Here is a 19769-nt window from a genome sequence, read left to right on the forward strand (position 1 = left end):
CAGCACTAACAATTTGTTTACCTAGTGGACTAAAACCTGGACTCAATGATGAGCTCTCCAATAAAATTAAGATACCAAAACTTTTCTGTTGAAATGTAGAAGAAGGAACCACACAGTTTCAGGAGGTAAGGATTGTAGCAGGAATTTATCTTGTGAGTGCCACCAGCTGATAACCACTGGGTCTAGACTTTCACACATCAGAGATTTCTTCCACATTTAATTTGTAATAAACATACTGAACTTTGTCACCCATTGATGTTTCTCCCTCGTTTTCTCTTCTTTGCCTCTAAGCAACTATGCAGTATTAGAGCCCAGAGCAGAAAGCTTCTCGTCCCAGATTCTGGTCTCCTGCCAGTGCCTCCCATTGACAGGACTTGACAAGAAGCCAGCTGGCAAGCGAATCTAGGAAACGTACTTTCCACACTCCCAGCTCCAGTAGTGAAAAGCAAGGAACAAAAAGGCAGCTAAACTACAACATATTTATGAATAATCCATGTAGTTGACTCCTTTAGCAACTTAGCACCCACTCACACCTCGCTGCCTACATTTAAAGTTATATGCAGCAAAATTAACAAACACTTCCGGCTTCCTCCAGCATGATGCAGCATACTTTCTGTTTGTTTTTGGGGTGGGGGTCTGGGAAATTTTCTCATTCTTTTCCCCCAAACAGCAAGCATACAGTCCTATTAGTCATCATAACAATGTCTGGATGATCATTCTTTTACTGATTAATTTGAAATCCCAGCTGGAAATTCTATGGCCCAAAAAGTAATGAAAATTAATCACTCGCAGAACTGCTTAGTAAGTAATAGGCAACAGAAGGATGAAAAACTTGTTGGTACACACACATATACACACTCACCAGAAACGGAAGAAAATGTGCAGAGCTTTTACAGTGTTTATTTATTTATTTATTTATTTTTAAAAAAGATTTATTTATTTAATTTCCCCCCCTCCCCTGGTTGTCTGTTCTCGGTGTCTATTTGCTGCGTCTTGTTTCTTTGTCTGCTTCTGTTGTCATCAGCGGCACGGGAAGTGTGGGCGGCGCCATTCCTGGGCAGGCTGCTCTTTCTTTTCACGCTGGGCGGCTCTCCTTATGGGCGCACTCCTTGCGCGTGGGGCTCCCCCACGCGGGGGCACCCTTGCCTGGCACAGCACTCCTTGCGTGCATCAGCACTGCGCATGGGCCAGCTCCACACGGGTCAGGGAGGCCCGGGGTTTGAACCGCAGACCTCCCATGTGGTAGACGGACGCCCTAACCACTGGGCCAAAGTCCATTTCCCTACAGTGTTTATTTATACAACTGATAATGAAATATAATTAATATTTGTAAGTCCTTCCTCCATTACCCCTTTCCATGTTCTACTTACTATCAGCCGGCCCCACAGCTGGTTGGGATTCTAAGCCTAGTGCTGACACAAACCTTCAATATTGAAGGAGTTGGATTCTCAATGCCTTCTGTTGAGCTGCTATAGTTTTCCATTAACTTTTTCTTTTTTTTTTTCTTTATTTTTAAAGGAATTTTGTTGTTGTTGTTGTTGTTGTTGCGTCATCTTGTTGTGTCAGCTCTCCGTGTGTGCGGCGCTGTTCTTGGGCAGGCTGCACTTTCTTTTGTGCTGGGCGGCTCTCCTTACGGGGCGCACTTCTTGCGCGAGGGGCTCCCCTACGCGGGGACACCCCTGCGTGGCACAGCACTCCTTGCGCGCATCAGCACTGCGTGTGGGCCAGCTCCACACAAGTCAAGGAGGCCCGGGGTTTGAACCTTGCACCTCCCATGTGGTAGATGGACGCCCAACCACTGGGCCAAGTCCACTTCCCTAAAGGAGTTTTAAATTGCATAATGTTACATCAAAAATATAGGGGATTCTCATATACCCTATCCATTCCACACACTTTCTCCCATTAACAACATCTTTCATTAGTGTGATACAATTGATAAACACATATCGAAGCATTGCTGTTATGCATGGTCTATAGTTTACATCATGCTTTGTACTTTGCATTGCGCGATTTTATAGGTTTTGACAAAATGTATGTTGGCCTGAATCATTGCAATATGGTGCAGAACAATTCCAGTGTCCCCAAAATGTCCCATGTTACACTGATTCTTCCTTCTCCCTCCCCTCAGAGCCTCTAGTGACCACTTGATATCAATGTTACAAGTCCTTTCATTACTAGAATAATAAAAGTCTACTTTAGTCCATTGTTGCATTTCCCCCTTACATTTGTTCCTCAATCTTGAGGATTTGGGAATGGTGATGCCCATTCTGCTTCCAGTTGAGAGGGGGCTTCAATCCCATGGGGCAGGTGGATGGAACTGTCTTGCTTGCAGTTGTGGACACTCTGTTTTGGGATGGGCACTGTCCATTATCATCCTTTTATTAGATGTCCTGGATGAGTCTGATGAACTGGAGAATAGGTGTGGGCTGCAACTCTGCTGAGATTCAGGGCTCAACCAGCATATGAAGAGCCAGAAGATTTAAGTCTCTGGGACCTGTATTTAGTGGATATAGTGCTAATTATAGGTTCATGTAAAAGAAGTAGAAGAACCATGTGTAGGAAATTAAAAATGAGTCTAACCCTGATACACTGGGAAGATGGGTTATCATATATTCCAAGGTAAAGCTAACAACAGGGTGCCAATTTCCAGGGGTTGTCTGCCCTGCCTATAGTATCCAGATGTCTCTAGAGTCCTTGGGAGCACCCTGTTTGAGGTTTTGTTTCTTGAGGCAGTCATTGTGATCCTCCTGAGATGTGCAGAACTGTAACCTCTAGAATGACCTCCTGACTCACTTTGAAATCTCTTAGCTATAAAAATGTATTTGTATTTAATCTTTCCCCCTTTTGGTCAAGGTCTTTTTCCAAATGCATCGCTGGTCAGTGTTTGTTATTAATCTCTCAGTGCCTGGGTGGCTCATCCCCTAGAGTCATGTCCCATGTTGGGGGGAAGGTAGTGAATTTACATGCTGAATTTGGCTTAGAGAGCGGCCACACTTGAGCAACAAGGAGGATTTCATGAGGTAATGCTTAGGCAATATATATTACAAGGCTAAGTTTCAATTTCACAAGAATAAGGTTCATTAGTACAACTATCAGTATCAAGGGCCTGGTGTGTTGGTCTGTCCTCCTGCACTAGGCACGACCCATATACTCTAGAGATTCTTGCCACTCTGAGAGAATGTAGCAGGACTCCCCAGGATGAGAATTCAATATTCCATTGGTTATTATGTGTGTCCGCACCCACCAAGACAAGGCCCCATGAGCACTTGAACTCATTCATATTCCATAGAGGGATGCCCCAGGTGCACCCCTCCCCACACATCCTATAACCAGCGATATCACGCACCAGTGATCCTCCCGTGCCAGAGTTGCAACACTTCTGCACTCCAAAACCTCTCCAAAAACAAAGCCAACAAAAATGTAAAAATAATAAAATTTTAAAAATTAAAAAATATTTTTTGTATTGTACCTTTCATCACTGTAAGATCTATTATCTTTTATATATAGTAATAATTTATTCTATATGTTCTTCCCGTGTCTTATTTTTTTTTTCACTTTATTTTCCAAAAAGCTTTAGTTTGCAGAAAAGTCTCAAGAAAATATAGGGGATTCCCATATACCCCACCCTCTACTTCCCACACACCCTCCCCTACCAGTAACATCATATGGGAGTATGGTAAATTTATTACACTTGATGAACAAATATCAAAGCATTGCTACTAACCATGGTCCGTGGTTTACATTATGATTTATCTTTTGCACCATATACTTTTATAGATTCTGACAAGATGTATAATGGCCTGTATTCGTCATTGCAAGATCATTCAGAACAATTCCAATTGCCCCAAAGATGCCCTATCTTCCACCCATTCTTCCCTCACTTTCCCTCCCATTAACTTTTAAAAATTAACTTTATTGAAGCATAATTTACATAAATAGGCCTCCATCTAGGTGTAGAACACTATGAGATTTTTAATTTTAAAAAATTAATTAATTTATTTATTTATTGATTAATTTATGTTAGGAGGTACCAGGGATTGAATCCAGGACCTAACACATGGGAAGCGGGTGCTCAACCACTGAGCCACATTCACTCCTCCACTGAGAGATGGTCATTTTGTTTACTTTTGTTTACTTTATTGTTTTATTTTTTTCTTAGGAGGTACCAGGAATCAGCTTAAGCAGGTGCTCAACCACTTGAGCTATATCCTCTCCCTTCTATGAGTTTTGAAAGATAGACACACCAATGTAACCACCATGAACATCAAAATGTAAAACGTCTACTTTACCCTAGAAAATTCCCCCTGCCTCTTTGCAATCAGTCCTCCCCACCTTAGTCCCAGACAACTACTGATTTGCTTGTTAAAAATTTTCGTAGAAATAGAATCACATAATGTGTACTATTTTGTGCCTGGGCTGCTTTTGCGCAGCAAAAATGATTTGAGATGCATCTATGTTATGCTTATGAATAATTCATTACTTTTTTTTTTAAGATTTATATTTATTTCTCTCCCATTCTCCCCCTGCCCCTATTGTCTACTCTATGTATCCATTCACTGTGTGTTCTTCTGTGTCTGCTTGCATTCTTGTCAGCAGCACTGGGAATCTGTGTCTCTTTTTTGTTGCGTCATCTTGCTGCATCAGCTTTCTGTGTGTGCAGCGCCACTCCTGGGTGGGCTATGCTTTTTTCACGCGGGGTGGCTCAATGCAGGGCATACTCCTTGCATGTGGGGCTCCCCTACACGGGGGGCATCCCTGTGTGGCATGGCACTACTGTGTGTGGGCCAGCTCACCACACAGGTCAGGAGGCCCTGGGTACCAAACCCTGGACCTCCCATATGGTAGGCGAATACTTTTATCAGTTGAGCCACATCCACTTCCCTACTTTTTTTAATCAGAGAAGTTGTCAGTCTACAGAACAATCCTGCATATACTGCACTATTATTTATACCTTGCATTGATGTGGTAAATTTATTACAATTGATAAAAGCACATTTTTATGATTGTATTAAAACTGTAGTCCATGATTTAACGTAGAGTTCATTTTTTGTGTAGTGCGGTTCCATGGATTTGTTTAAAGTTTTTTCATTCTGGGAAACAGACTTAGCACAGTGGTTAAGGCGTCTGTCTACCACATGGGAGGTCCGCGGTTCAAACCCCGGGCCTCCTTGACCCGTGTGGAGCTGGTCCACACTCAGTGCTGATGCGCGCAAGGAGTGCCGTGCCACGCAGGGGTGTCCCCATGTGGGGGAGCCCCACGCGCAAGGAGTGCGCCCCGTAAGGAGAGCCGCCTAGTGCGAAAGAAAGTGCAGCCTACCCAGGAATGGCACCACACACACGGAGAGCTGACACAACAAGATGATGCAACAAAAAGAAATACAGATTCCCATGCCATTGACAACAACAGAAGTGGACAAAGAACATGCAGCAGCAAATAGACGCAGAGAGCAGAAAACGGGGGGGGGGGGGGGGAATAAATAAAATAAAGTTTTTTATTCTATTGACTTATATCCAACCTAACATTTCCACTTTTAATCCTATTCAGATATATGTTTCAGGGCTGTTAATTATGTTTACCATGTTGTGCTGCCATCACCACCATCCATCACCAAAACACCTTCATCATTCCAAGTAGGAATCCTGTATACTTTAAGCCTCAACTTCTCATTCCTTATCCCCTTCTCATTACCTGGTAAACTATATTCTAGATTCTGACTTTATGAGTTTGTTTATTCTAATTATTTCATATCAGTGAGATCATACAATATTTGTCTTTTGCATCTAACTTATTTCACACAATGTAATGGCTTCAGGGTTCATCCATGTTGTCACAGGTATCAGAACATCATTCCTTTTTATGGCTGAATAATATTTCATTTGTGTATATGCCACATTTTATTTATCCACTCATCAGTTCAGGGACACTTCGGTTGCTTGCATCTTTTGGCAATTGAGAGAAATGCTGCAGTGAATATTGGTGTGCAAATATCTGTTCAAATCCCTACTTTCAATTCTTTTGGGTACATACCTAGTAGTGGGATTGCCAGGTCATATGGTGATTCTACACGCAACTTTTAGAGGAACTGCCAAAGAGTTTTTCATAGCAGCTGCACCAAGTTACACTGCCAGCAACAATGAATGAGTGTTCCTATTTCTCTGTATCCTCTCTGTAATGGTTAGCTAATGTGTCAACTCAACCAGGTAATTGTGCCCAGTTGTTTGGTCCAGCAAGCACTGGGCTAACTGTAATACAAGGGCATTTATAGACTTTAGTCACCACTGATTTTACTGCAGTGGTAAATCATAGATAGCTGAATACAATTACATCAATCATGGAGACTACCTTCAGCAACAAGTGACGCTTTATCCACTCAGTTGAATCCCTTAAAAGGGGAAGTGATTTCAGCATTGAGTAAGAATTTCCCAGCTGGTCTTTGGACAGCCAACGTCTCCAAGAACTCATCAAGAACCTTCACTGGACTTTCATTGCAGCCCCTGGCTGCAGCCTGCCTGCGGAACCCGGACTTGTGCATCCCCACGGTCACGTGAGAGACTCTGATAAAATCTCTTACTATTGACAGATATCTCTTGTTGATTCTGTTTCCCTTGAGAACCCTCACTAAAACACTCTCCAATACTTGTAATTTTTCATTTTTTAAAAAATAGTAGGCATTCTAGTGTGTATGAAATGGTATCTCATTGTTGTGATTTGCATTTCCCTGATGGTTAATGATGTTTACCATCTTTTTATGTGTTTTCAGCTATTTGAATTTCTTCACTGGAGAATTATCTATTTAAATCTTTTGCTTATTTTTCAAGTGGGTTGTTTGTCTTTTTGTTAAGTTGGAGGCTTTCTTTATATATTCAGCATACTAAACCTTTATCGGATATCTGGCTTCCAAATATTTTCTCTCATTGTGTAGGTTGTCATTTTACTTTCATGATAAACCCCTTGGAGGCACAAAAGTTTTAAATTTTGATGAGGTCCTAGTTATCTATTTTTTTCTTTTGCTACTTGGGTTTTGTCGAAGTCTAAGAAACCATTGCTGAACACAAAGTCCTGAAGATACTTTCCTATGTTTTCTTCTAGCAGTTTGTATCAGTTTGATATTATTGATGAAATATTGGATTATGTTTGTAAACTGGCCTTTTCCTCTGGACATATTGGAGTATATTGTATTCAGAGGCTTTACTTTTACTTGATTAAATAATGGTTAAGGCTTTAATTGGACCATGTCAGTAGGATGTTGCACCAATGAGTTGGGAACTCACAGAGAAACTGCACCACAGAGAAGGGAGGTTGGAGTTTAGAGTTGGAGCCCAGAAAGTGAACACACAGGAGAAGAATGCAGAGAAATAGAGACAGCTCCTTAGACATGGCAGAAGCCCCAGAGAGAAAGAGTCGTTAGCCTGATAGTCTACAGCTGGCCTTGTGGCACGAGCCAGCAGCTGAGCCCAAGAGAGATGGAGCACTAGGAAGAGAGGCCCCCAAGAAACCTGAACTCTTGGCAGATGTTGGCAGCCCTTTGCTGAGATCAGCTCAGCGATAGGTTGGCTTGAAGGGAATGCAAAGAAGAACATAAAGAAATAAAGGACAAAGAGAGACACACAAGAGAGGAAATAAAGATGGGACCAGGGGACTCAGCTTCTGGAACTGAGAGCCTTGACCCTAGTTTCACATCATATTTATTGGAAATAAATGAGCAGCTGCTTGCTATCAGAACTGCAACATCATCTCCAATAATAGGGAACCAACAGCAACATCATCTACAATAAGGAACAGGTCACACTAAATTCAAATATAATCTAAACTCTTTTCCCCACATTTCCTCCTTTTTGTTTTTGCACATAGGGGTCACAAAAACTAGATTTATTCCAGTAAGTGTTCCGCTAGATAAAATGCTTTTCCAATGCTTTGCAACATCTAACTTATGGCTAGGAAGTCCTGAACCAGCAGCCGACCAGAATCTTGAATGTGCTGACCCATAAGGCATTGGTTCACTGATTAACAAAGCTTCCTGCATGATATTTTCACTTTTAGGTCTGAACAATACTCATTAAATTTTTTCTCAGTACATTCAGTTCCAGGATTGTTCAAACTTAAAACAAGAGATTCACATATACATTCAACAAGGTACATTTATATATCACTTACAGTTCATCAAATCACTCAAGTACACGATATGTTTCATTATTAAAGTTCTGATTAGTATTCAAGCATTTTATATATAATCCACAACTGCAACGACAAACAATAAGACTTTCAACTAGCAGACATTTAATAAATAGACTTTCATTTCTCATGGGCTTAAGATTCCCAATGAACAAGGCTATAAAGGCCAGTACTTGATCAAAAACAATCTCATTTTCCCCAGTATGTATAGTGCTCTTACACGCTTCACTGGACCTGGGGCCATAACCAATTCACAGGCTAAGTCAGTATCCACCTTCTCCCTCTTTTTTTATTCTTTAAAGCAGCCTGCTGGAGGTCCTCCTACTCCCATGCAGGACCTTTCCCAATTAACACATCTCAGGGAGGGATAAAAGATTTTTAGTCAAACTCCATTAACATGAGAAAGCATTGTACTTTATCAATTACAGCAGATGGTATAGTTTTGTTTTATCCAACCAAACAACATTTAATAATTTGATAGAGTAGCAGGGACCTTACAGCTTGTCCCAATTGTTTGCCTATTCCAGGTCCTTAAAATACCATTGTCTCTGATGTTTCTCAGTAGGGTCACTGCCACAGGTTTCTTCTATGCAGCCAGATTCATTGCCGTCAGGCCAGGGCAGAAAGTCTTGAAGAACTGCAAAAGTCCATTGTTGACCTTTTCAGTTTTTGTACTTTTTTTATTCATTCAGGTATGTTTTACTTTTACAAAACACATTATCTCACTGAATGCTACCACAATACTTTTACAACTTGCTATATGCATACTACTTCTGTCCCACATATCTCCATACTAACCATTTTATTTTAGGACAAAATACACCTTATAATATTTCAGTTAGCATTCCCACAAACTTACGTTTTTCAATATTCGCTTAACTTTTATATCATTCATTTTATCCTTACTAGTTCTGCCATTTCTAATTTTATAAAACTAACCATTTTAAGACAAAATACACCTTATTACATGTCAGTTAGCAGTCCCATAAACTTTTTACCTTTTTCAATATTCGTTTAAGTTTTACATCTTTCATTTTATCCTTCTCTCTTTTTTCTTTCTTTCTTCCTTTTTCTTTCTTTCTTTTTTGAACAATCACACACACTGAAACAATTACAACACACACACTGACACTGAACAAATAGACAAACACAAAAGCAGTTCCAAATCTATTAATCTAGAATTTCTTCCTTGCTTCCTTTTATAATTCAACATTTCTTTTCCAGTTTTCCTCCTCTCAATTTCTTTCTTAATCTCTTTCTGTTCCCAAGCCATACTTGCTTTATGATGCCATGCTTGAACAAGTTCTGTAGTTTAGATACTTTGATGTAAAGCCAGTCTAGTCTTCGGAATGAGACCCAACCGTCCAGTTTCCAGTGTCTGTCCCTCCATCTGCATGACCGGAAGTTCTGGATTCCACAGGAACTCTTGTTGTCTCTTGGTGTTCATGGTATGGCTTTATCCAACGAGCTGGTACCCACACAGGGCTTTCTCCATCTCCTGGGGAAAGACAAGCAAACCCATGAAGACTTTAAAGGTTTCCAAACCACTCAGGGCTCTGCGCCATTACACCAATTTTAGTTTCGCTCAAAGCGGTCCTTCTTCTCTTCAGGTCCCTGTTGGGGCGCCAGTTGCTGAGCTTCCCTTTGGGCCCCAGTTGGGTGCCAGTTGCTGAGATCAGCTCAGCAATAGGTTGGCTCGAAGGGAAGGCAACGCAGAACTTATAGAAATAAAGGACAGAGAGAGATACACACAAGAGAGGAAATAAAGATGGGACCAGGGGACTCACAGCTTCTGGAACTGAGAGCCTTGACCCTAGTTTCCACATTGTATTTATGGGAAACTACTAAGCAGCTGTTTGCTATCAGAGCTGCAACATCATCTCCAATAATAGGGAAGAGCTGCAACATCATCTACAATAAGGAACATGTCATATGAAGTTCAAATACAATCTAAACGCTTTTTCCCACAGCCCTTTGGCTGAAAAATAGAGTCTGATAGTTCTAGCTCTTATATTTAAGTCTTTGATCCATTTTGAGTTGATTTATTGATTTTGTTTAAAGTATGAGGAGGGGTCCTCCTTTCTTTTGCAAACTGTTTTAGTTTGCTAAACTGTGTAAAGTAGAGACAATGAAATTGATGTGAGCTGTGGGTGGGAGGCTGTTCATCCATTCGTAGATAACCTAAACTGTCTGTCCTGACTTGTGAGTGTGGGATGATAAGAGGCTGCAGCCCTGCCCTTGGTAACCATGGCAATGACTCCAGTCCCGGAGAGACAGTTTAGCAATGCAAATTCTATAAACTTCAAATATTCAGGGAAAATGCAAACCAAATGTGCTAAAAGCTTATCTAGAATGTATGAAGTCCATGCTAAAAGCTTACCTAGGATGTAGAAGATATATGCTAATTCAAAACTATTGAGCATTGAAACAAAGGACGATTTAGCCCTTAACCTGTATAAAAGGAACTTGAAAATCTTGTTCGTGTCTCGGGTTTGAAACAGAAAGCTCCTGAGTCCAGCAGGCTGTCAATAAGTCATTTTTCCTTCTCAAAATCATTCCTGAGTCCTGGTCTTTCTATACGCAAATAATTGAACCTCTCTCAACTTCTACAACTAAATGGGTTGGCTTAAACAATGGGAATTTATTAGCTGTGAGGATGTCCACATCAAGGCATTATCAAGGTCATTCTTTTTTCCTGAAGACTAGCTGCTTGCGATCCTTGTTCTTCTGTCACATGGCAAGACACATAGCATCTGCTGTTCTCTACCTTCTCTTCTGTGTTTCATTGATTTCAGCTTCTTGCTTCTGTGGTTGTCTCTCTCTTTGTTCGAATTTCATTCTCTTATAAAGGACTACAGTAAGAAGATTAAGATCCACCCTGGGCCATGCCTTAACTGAAATAACCTCATCAAAAGTCCTACTTACAATAGGTTTACCCCACAGAAATGGATTAGCTTTAAGAACATGAGTTTCTAGGGAACATACAATTTGAAACCACCACACTCCACCCTCTGGACTCCCAGAGGGCATGCTCTTTCCATGTGCAAAATACCTTCATTCCATCATATCATCCCAAAAGTCTTAAATCATTTCAGTAACAATACTAAGTACAAAGTCTCATCAAAATTGATTTTAGGTGTGGTTTGTCATAGGGCACAATTCCCTTCCATCTGTGGACCTGTGGAACTTACAGAACAAGTAATCTGCTTCCATTATATAAAAGAGAGACAGGCATAGGGTGAACATTTCCATTCAGAAGGGAGAAATTGGGAGAAAAACAGGGGTCACAGGTACCAAACAATTGCAAAACTCTGCAGGGTGTACTCCATTAGATTTCAAAGTCTGAACTCAATAGAATTATGTTTTGACTTCTGGGCTTGATGGAGCAGCATCCCTATCCTTTCCAAGTGCTTGCACAGTGGCCAGCTCTCCCCAAATCCTGGGGTGTGGGATCCATCCTCATCAAACATTGAAGTGCTGGCCAGGCTCTTGGCTCCACACTTGTGAAACACAGAGGTGGCAACCAGGCTCTCTGCAATCCCCCAGACATCTGAGAAAACTGAGATGGTAACACTTTTCCTGAACAACAAGGTGGAAGGCCCATCTTCTCCAAGTGCCAGAGAAAACTCACTCTTTCTACACACGTGAGTGAACTTGCTCTCTTGGTTCAAGAAGATACCAAGCCAAGCCCAGACCTTGGCTTCCATGGTCCTGCCTTTGAAGTCATTTTTCCTTCAATCTCTTCCTTTTCTTTCCCTTTTAGTTCAGGCTAGCAGTGGTTCTATTCATACAGATCCTGCAAAAAAAATTTGTAGGCTTTGCAAGTAGTACCTAGGGGTCCAAACCAACAGACTTTAGGACTTAATACAGATCCTTTCTGGATAACTGAATTTCTAATCCTGACTTGCACTGACATAACTGTCTGGTTCCATGTTCAGTTAAACCCTCATTTGGAACACTAGTCTTTAGGGAATCACTTTCCAGAAGTTCAGAATTTTCCAAATCATCAATTTCTGGTGGCTTTGTGCCTAGTAGTTCAGTTCTCATCTTATCCCTTTCCTCTCTCATTTTACTCTAAGCTACAAGGAGAAACCAGTTTTTGCTTTCTACATTTAGTTTGGAAACCTCCTCAGATTAATATCCAAGCTTGTCACTATCAAATTCTGCCTTCCATCAGTCATCAAGACTCAATTTTGCAAAGTTCTCTGCTAATTTAAAACAAGGGTTGCCATCCAGTTTGTAATGACATATTCATCATTTTTGTTTAAGGCATCATTGGAAGTACATTTAGTGTCCATATTTCTACCAAGTCTCTTCAAAACAATCTAGGCTTTTTTAGGCTTTTTCTATCAAGGACCTTCCTACCCATTACCCAATTATAAAGTGATTCCACATTTTTGGTATTTGTAATAGCAGCACCCCACTCTTCTGTTACCTAAATCTGTTTTAGTTTGCTAGACTGCTTGAAGCAGATATCATAAAATGGGTTGAGTTTAACCAATATGAATTTATTAGATTATAGTTGAGGCTGTAAGAATGTCCAAATCAAGGCATCTTCAAGGCAATGCTTTCTTCCCAAAGACTGGCTGCTGGTAATCCTTGGTCCTCTATCACATGGGAAGGCATATGGTGGTGTCTGCTGCTCTCTCCCTTCTCTTCTGGGTCTTGTCGATTTCAGCTTCTTGCTCCCATGGCGCATGCATGCATGCACTCTCTATCTCTCTCTCACACACTCTCTCTTCATTCAGTTTATAAAGTACTCCATTAAGAGGATTAAGGTATACCCTGGGCCAGGTCTTAACTAAAGTACCATCAAAAGGTCTTACTTAAAATAGATTTATGCCCACAAGAATGGATTAGTTTTAGGAACATGATTTTCTGAGATACGTGGTTCTAAACCACCTCACAAATGGAGATCCAGTTTTCCCTGTATCATTTGTTGAAAAGAATATTCTTTTCCAATTGAATGGTCTTTATCTCCTTGTCAAAAATCTCTTGGCTAAAAAAATACAAGGGTTAATCTCTGAGTTCTTCCATTTTACTATATGTCTGTCCCTGTGCCACTACCATGCTTTTTAAAATTATTATTACTATGGCTTTGTAATAAGTTTTAAGATGTGGAAGTGTGAGTCTTCCAACTTCATTCTTCTTTTTCAAGATGTTGAGAAAGTTTCCTTCTATTCCCAGATTTCTAAGTGTTTTTATCAACACTGGGTGGTGGATTTTTTAAATGCCTTTTCTGCATTAATGGAAATGATAATATGTTTTTTCCCCTTCATTTTGACAATGTAGTGTATTGCATTAATTGATTTTCTTATGTTGAACCACCCTTGAATACCAGGGATAAATCCCACTTGATCATGGTGTATAATTCTTTTAATATATTGTTGGATTCAGTTTGCTAGTATTTTGTTGAGGATTTTCCCATCCATATTCATAAGAGATACTGGTCTGTAATTTTCTTTTCTTGTATTTATATTGAGCTTTGGTGTGAGGGTGATGTTGGTCTCATAGAATGAGTTAGGGATTGTTCCCTCCTCTTCAAATTTTCTGGAAGAGTTTGAGCAGAATTGGTATTATGTCTTTTCTAATGTTTGGTAAAATTATCCTGTAAAGCCATCTGGTCTAGGCTTTTTCTTCTTTGGGAGGTATTAGACTACTGACTTAATTTCTTTACTAGTATTTGGTTGAATGAGATCTTCTTTCTTCTTGAATTGGTGTTGGTGTTTTGTGTGTTTCAAAGAATTTTCCCATTTCATCTCTGCTATCTAATTTGCTGGTATACAATTCTTCATAGTATCCCCTTATAGTTATTTTTATTTCAGTGGGATTGGTCGTAATGTCCCCCTTTCCAATTTTGATTTTAGTTAATTTTTTCCTCTCTTTTTTTCCTTTCATCAGTTTAGCTAAAGGTTTGTCAATTTTATTGATCTTTTCAAAGAATCAACTTTTGGTTTTGCTGATCCTTTCTCTCTTTTGTTCTCTATTTAATTTATCTCTGTTCTAAACTTTTCTATTGCCTTCCTTCTGCTTTCTTCGGGTTTAGTTTGTTCTTCTTTTTATAGTTCATCCATTTTTGAGGTTAGTTCTCTGATTTGAGGTTGGTTCTCTCTCTTCTTTTTAAATGTAAGCATTTAGAGCTATAGGTTTCCCTCTGAGCACTGCTTTGCTGCATCCCATAAGTTTTGTTATGTTGTATTTTCATTTTCATTAGCTTCAAGATACTTCTTGATTTTCCTTGTGATTCCTCATTAATTCATTAGCTATTTAAGAGTACATTGTTTAATTTCTACATATTGTGAATTTTCCATTTCTCCCTCTGTTATTTATTTCTAGCTTCATTCTGTTGTGTTTGGAGAAGATATATTGTATGATTTCAATATTTTTAAATTTATTGAGACATGTTTTGCTACCTAACATATGGTCTGTCCTGGAGAATGATCCATTTGCACTTGAGATGAATGTGTATTGTGTTGCTGTTGTGTGAAGTATACTATATATGTCTGATAGGTCTAGTTGGTTTAGAGTATCATTCAAGTCTTGTATTTCCTTACTGATATTCTTTCTAGATGTTCTATCTATTTTTGAAAATCATTTATTAATGTAAAACTACATTAATCATTTATTAATGTAAAACTATCCATGTCTAGTGTCCTTTCTTCTCAGACTGAATCCTTTTAACATTGCTTTTAGGGCAGGTGTAAGTGGTGATGAACTCTCTCAGCTTTTGTTTATCTGGAAATGTCTTAATTGCTCCTCATTCTTGAAAGAAAATCTCACCAAATATAAAATTCCTGTTTGGCGGTTGTTTTCTTTCAGTGCTTTAAGTATTTCAGCCCACTGCCTTTTTTTTTTCTTTCACAATTGAGATTTTGTTGGTTGTTTTGAAGATCAGTACAGACATTATGAACAATTTGTACACAATTCTTAATGTATATACCAAAAACCTACAAAACCATGTAGCTGTTTTTCTAAAGTTATTCCACTGACTTTCCACCTTAAAATTTGGAGGCAAGTTTTCCTTAAGAGGATATCAAGTACCAATATCTTTAAATGTTGATAAGCTGTTACATCTTTAATTCACAATTTAATACCATACACAATACATACACACATTTCCAATCTTTTATAGCACGTAACAAAGTTATTACACAAACTGGAGGACCACAACCAAGGATGTTCCATAGTTCTCACAGGGAGAGCCAAGATAAGGGAGTGGTTTTAAGAAACAAGACTACTAAAAAACACGGGAATAGGAGTAATTTAAAATGTTCACCACATGTTAAATGCATGATAGTGATTCCAAATCACCATTTAGTATGTGTTGCATTATAGAGTATAAAAACTGACAGTCCCCAATGCAATGTCAAGTTGACACCCAAAACAGTCAAAGCCTCCCATGATTCAATATCCCACTATTCTCTGGTTGTACCAAAAAATAAACAACCTCTATTAAAAAAAGCATTTAGACTTTAAAAAATGGGATGAGCTGGGATTCCAATTTCCTTCTGAAAAATGTTTCTTCTAGAGCTACTATACATTTACAAAATAACTGATAAAAATATTCCTCTGGATTGTACAAGAAGGGAGAAACAGGGACCACTGATAAGCTGATAAGACATGGTATACTGTATTAACCAGATTGCCTTCTTTCTTTCCTGCTTGAAGAGCAGAGGCTGGACTCTCTTCATTTTTAGTTTCTCCATTTTATGCAGGTGAATCTTCTTTAGTTTCTTGGTTAGTCACTTCAGCTTGTTTTCCCTTTGCTCCACTTTTCCTTTTGGTTGCACTCTTTTGTCTGAAGGTTTAGCCTTTCCCTCTGCCTTCTTTGGCTTCGCTTCTATTTTCACAGGAGCAGGTTTAGTGGATAGCCTCTCTGACCCCCTTTTGGGCTCCTCTTTCTGCACAGCTTTGGCTGACCCGACCTTCCTCTTGGACATCTTGGTGGTGCTGTGGGACATGGGATACTGAGAGCCTTCTTGATGCCAGGCTGCTGACTGCTATCACTCCTCTTGCTGCCCAAGTTGCTGGGACCAGTGGTAGGGTCGCTGGGAGAACTGGATCCACTGCCTTCTTACTCCCATGGTTTCTGATGAGAAATCACCACTCAATCTAATTGGGGCTCCCTTTTACATATCCCATTACCCCTTTCTTGCAGCTTTCAGAACATTCTTCCCGTCCTTTGCATCCGATGGTGTGATCAAATATGGGGTGTTTATTTTCTCATACTTATCCTATTTGGTGTTCTCTGGGCTTCTTGCAGGTGTACATCTATGTCTTTTGCTAAGTTTAGGAAGTTCTCTGTCACTTCTTTGAATACCCCTTTCTTTCTTTCTTCTCCTTCTGGGACTCCCACATTGCATATTTTCACTTTTTATAATTCTTTTTTCTTCTGCTCCTCAGCCCGACAAATTTCAATTGTGTTGTCTTCAAATTCACTGATTCTTTCTTCTGCCAGCTCCAATCTGCTGTTGAAATCCTCTTGGAATTTTTTTCATTTCAGTCAGTGCGGTCTTGAACTCCTAGTTCTATTTGTTTCCTTTTAAAATTTCTATTTCTTTACTAAAATTCTCATATTGTTCATTCATTGCTTTCCCAACATCTGTTATTTCTTTCTCTGTACTTTCCTTCACCTCCTTTAGCATTTTTTTTTTAATTTAACTTAAACTTTGTATTTTGCAATAAAAATTCAAACTGAAGTTTTACAAAATTGTCACACAGAAACAAACTTGAAGATACATGGCACATTTACTTTAAAAAAGTTACAGAACTAATAAAAATGAATCAATGTCATTTATAAATGTGAGTTCCTTACTTTGAGCAAAAAGAAAGCTCACCTCAAATGCCAGACTGAAAGCCAATGAGACGCCATGGGGCAGTGATAGCTGAATACCTCTAGGAGAGAGGAGGCTTGGAATCTGTCCTCCCTAACTGTATGTGTCCTTCTGCTTCTTCTCTCTGGCCTTCAGTTTCCTCATGCACCAAAGTAGAGGCTAAGACTGGGTGATTTCTAAAATCCTGCATTCCATGGTCCTTTCATTTCAGAAAACAGTATAAAATGTTACCACTATTTTCCTATGATTGTAAATTTCAACAGAAAATAACATGCTCAAACATTTACAAATTTCACCACAAAGAGTACTATGATTTTTTACTGTGACTCTTACCACCTTTGGGAAATTTCCATTTCCAAGGTTTCTGACTTGGTTCACACTCTTACTGGCATTTCCTGCCAGGGGCATCCTCCACACAGACAGTATGTGTGAAGAAGTGAGCTGGCTGTCCTTTACCTAAGGCTGTAGGCTGTGGCTCTACCTTCCTTGCATAGGTTGTGCCATGTGTCTGCTCAGGACCAAACCACCTTTTCTCTAATTATGGAGTGCCTAGATGACTGATTTAGCCTTCTTTCTTTCCATTCTTTTTGTTATATAAATTGTATTTCGTTTGTTCTTATAGGATTTCTTTATCCCCTATGGTTATAGTAAACAGGTTGAGGTTTTTATGTAACAGTTCTTAGATATTTTCCTGGTATCTGAAGTTCAAATGAGTTGTACAGGGACAAGTGAGGCTACTTATGATGAACCAGTGGTATTTCAGCATGTTATGTTTGTAACTCTACTCATGTTGTATTTGGCCTTAAAAGAATCAACTCAGTTTGCTCACATCTTCTCTCAAATAAAACTTCTACCTCTCTTTTCAATATTAAACCTAATTCTTTGCAATAAGGACAGCTTTAGACAAAACCATGAGCTCAGATAAATAATCTAAAATATAGTTAACTTAACTCCAAATACCAATTCTAAATATAAAGTTTTTCAAGCCTTCATCTATGCCCATGAACCCCCAAGTCCAGGATCCAGCATTCCACATCATCATTTCTATAGTTTGACAAAAACTAGAATGCATATTCTTAAGTGGGGGCATACCATTAAAGTTCATTACTGCAATTTTAGCTTTTTCATAATTACTTAAAAATTCATAGCATAGAATCACTAAAACTTGCTAACTATGAAAGCTATAATTTAAAATCATTTCCTCTCACAATGATTCTACATTGTCCATTTTTTATTCCTAATTAAGTTTAATTTCAACTATTTTGAGTTTGAAGTAGTTTCATGGTGATTCTATTGCATGAAAATGTTATGTTCCAAAGTACTATCTGAAATATTAGGCTAGATTTAAATGACAAAAGAAAATGTAATTTCAAACATTTTCATATTTGGCATCCAAACTAAAAAAAACCCAACCATTTCTTTAGTGATAAAAATACAGTTCCTTGGTGAGCATGGACACAATACATGGAATCTGCTTCTTTGCATGAAAAAAAGAGTCAAGGAAACAGGACTCAAATTTTGTGGCTACCTTTCGATTAACCTGAGTAAGTATGCACATAAGCTCAAACTTGTGAGCGAGTTTCAGCATAGCAGAAAGTGACTGGAGAAACCCGGATCCGTCCTTTGAATTTCACCAGGAATAGTAACCAGGTGTTGGAGAATATGCATACAAGAAGTCTGCCTCCCCTGGTATTTTCTCACATGCCACCATCCAACTCTGTACCTCTGTGGGTTTGAATAATGAAAAGTTTGGGTTTCCCAATGACTTCTAAATAATCCCTTCTGAAGAAACTCATTAATTTTTTCAGGTCAATAGGTCCATGTGTTCCAAAAATTATTCCTCCCACACCATGGCTTAGAATCATGCAAATAAATCTGTGCCTTTTGCGATGATCTTCTTTAGAAACATAGTGTAACAATTCCATAATTTCTTCACCTGTAAGATCATTTTTATACCTGACTTCATAGTTCCGGTTTTGAATATTTCCCTGAGGTTTGCTGCCTCTACATCTGTACCAGACCGACATGCCATTCGTTTCTGGAATTTTAATGGATTTGAATCCACTGAGTTTTCAGTGTTCTCCAGGAATATGTTTATGAACACACAGCCACCACAAGGCTGCCTCAGCATATCCACCTTCGCTTTGCTCCGGCTAGTTTGGCAGCGGGAAGAGCTGAACCTCAGAGCAAGTCTTGGTGCCCCTGCCCTAGCCCTGCTTCAGGATGCCTTGCCCTGCCCCGCATCTGAAACTTCGAGACCTCCCACACTCCCCTGCCCTCCTTGAGCATTTTTTAAGGTCATTTTTTAAAGGCTTTGTTCAGGTTGTCCCCATTCTCATCCTCTTCATTGGTATTTTTTGGATTTTTATCTTCTTCCTTTGGGTGGGCCGTCATTTCCTGTCTGTCTTATACTCTTTTGGTACACACTTTGTATTTTAGTATTTTAAAATGTTAACTCTGGGATTTATTCCCTGAGATGTCTGCTTCTGGATTTTGTAATTAGCTGGTAACAAGACAGAGATTTTCTTGAGCTTCAGTCCTCCTGTCAGGAAGGACCCCCAAGGCAAATGCGAAGTGCACAATCCTCTGTCTTTCCTGGACCTCTGTCTTGTACTGAACTTGTGCTTGTTAGTTGTTTTGGAGTTTCCTGTTTACAGGAGTATGAATGCCCCCTCTGCTTCCCAGGAGACAACCCTCCCTCTCCTGGGTGTTTTAGCAGGTAAGCCTGTGACCAGACTCACCCCGCTATAGGTTCTTACACT

At 39.4% G+C, this 19769-nt stretch overlaps 1 pseudogene; it reads right to left on the bottom strand.

Annotated features, from left to right (window-relative positions):
- Positions 1-18427: 18427 nt before the first annotated feature.
- Positions 18428-19138, bottom strand: LOC101424097 (caspase-3 pseudogene; annotated as a pseudogene).
- Between the last annotated feature and the right edge of the window lie 631 nt (positions 19139-19769).

The sequence above is a fragment of the Dasypus novemcinctus genome, chromosome 8, assembly GCF_030445035.2.
Source record: "Dasypus novemcinctus isolate mDasNov1 chromosome 8, mDasNov1.1.hap2, whole genome shotgun sequence".
Lineage (NCBI taxonomy): Eukaryota > Metazoa > Chordata > Mammalia > Cingulata > Dasypodidae > Dasypus > Dasypus novemcinctus.